This window comes from Callospermophilus lateralis, unplaced genomic scaffold (assembly GCF_048772815.1).
Source record: "Callospermophilus lateralis isolate mCalLat2 unplaced genomic scaffold, mCalLat2.hap1 Scaffold_1172, whole genome shotgun sequence".
Classification (NCBI taxonomy): Eukaryota; Metazoa; Chordata; class Mammalia; order Rodentia; family Sciuridae; genus Callospermophilus; species Callospermophilus lateralis.
In genome coordinates, this window is record NW_027512022.1 from 493,250 (window position 1) to 495,008 (window position 1,759).

The 1,759-nt window shown below is 45.7% G+C and overlaps 1 pseudogene; it reads right to left on the minus strand.

Moving 5' to 3' along the window:
* Positions 1 to 464: 464 nt before the first annotated feature.
* Positions 465 to 1,316, minus strand: LOC143386405 (BCL2/adenovirus E1B 19 kDa protein-interacting protein 3 pseudogene; annotated as a pseudogene).
* Between the last annotated feature and the right edge of the window lie 443 nt (positions 1,317 to 1,759).

Here is a 1,759-nt window from a genome sequence, read left to right on the forward strand (position 1 = left end):
CGTCTGCTCACAGTAAAGCTGTGTAAGAGCACACAAAAGCTGAACACAAACAGTAAGATCAGACCCAGCAATCCAGAGCTGCAGCAATCCAGAGCTGCAGAGTAAAACCAAGTAGGTGCCTTCAACAGCAGTTCAACCGTCCAGGCGATGGCGGACAGTCGGGGGCTGGGGTTGGTACCCAGCAGAAGGCCCTCAGGGTGCGGGCTGCACCGTGGAGCCTGCAGCTGTACCTGGGTTCCATGGCTCCTGATGGAGACAGCCCACGTCCACTATATCTAACATGCCGTTGAAAACAGGTATTATAAGGCCACAATATTTCTTTTGGACGAATCCCTTACTGTAGTATTTTTTTCCCTATTAATGTAGTTCAGTCTTTTGAAATATAAACTATTTTAACAATTAAGGTTACAGTTAATTTTTTAATTACTACATAACTAGTATATTATTTATACTATTTATACCTAATATCCAAAGGAAATTTACTACCAAATCTTACAGTAACTATCAGTCTGACATGCTTATTAATTGATCCCATAGGTTTAATTACAGGCCAGCATGATTTTAGTGTCTGCTGTTTCATTTTACTAAGTTATGAGCGCAGCATTTATGGAACAAATAAACTCAAGTGGTGCGGCCACCCAAGGATAACCGTAGCGCCAGCCGTCAGCTCAGGAGGGAATCCCAGCACGCCAACAACGCCAGGTCCACATCTCCCTCAAAAGGTGCTGGTGGAGGTTGTCAGACGCCTCCCAATGTAGATCCCCAATCCAATGGCCAGGAGATGGGACAGCAGCAGAGACGGAAGAAAGACCTTGAGGAACTCTGCCGAGAAGATGCCCCCCTTCTTCATGACACTGGTGTTCCTCATGCTGAGCGTGGCCGTGTGCTTGGGGTGTCGGAAGAGGAACTCCTTGGGGGGATGTTTTCTGGCCGACTTGACCAATCCCATATCCAGTCTGAGTTTTTCTTTAAGATGCTTTCGACCTCTTTCCTTCTCTCAAGATAATCTTCCTCGGACTGAGAGCTGTTCTTCTCGCCGAGACTGTGGACATCTGTTTCTGAAGCTCTCGTGTTTTCTTGAGGCGTCTGTGAGCGCGGTGGGCTGTCACAGTGAGAGCTCTTGGAACTACTCCGTCCAGATTCGTGCTGGGCGTCCAGCAGTATTTTTTCCATGTCACCATTATAAATAGATACTGAGGCTGGAACACCGCTTCCATTCCCGCTGCTGAAGTGCAGCTCCACCCAGGAGCCCTGAAGGGTTTCCTCCTGCATCCCAGGGGCTCCGCTCTGCGACATGGCGCCGGAAGGTGGCTCGACAGCGGGGTTGCGCTCGGCTGTGGCTGCCTTGGCGGCGACCGCGATGGAGGACGCACGCCGCCGGCCGACCGCTAAGCACTCTCAAATCTCAAGTTGAAAGAAGATTATATCTACCCAGTAAGGTCTGTATTATCCTAAGTCTTTTGTCTTTAAGATACTCTACTTCTCCTGTATCACAAATTGTGCTAGAGACACAATCTTAAAAGTGTTTTATGCTACCTATAAAATAGATTTTCCTTAAAATTGCCACAACTATTCCATCATCAAGAAGTCTGAATTTTTTTTTTTACTCAAAAGATTTTCTTGTTTTTTAAAAAGTGCCAACTTTCATTCACTCTTTCCTGCATCAAAATAAAAGGATTGTGACTACTACTTTAAAAGAATGTTTTGTTATATCTCATAAAATTTGTTTTTAAAGCTACACTTTATGAGTTGGACAAGA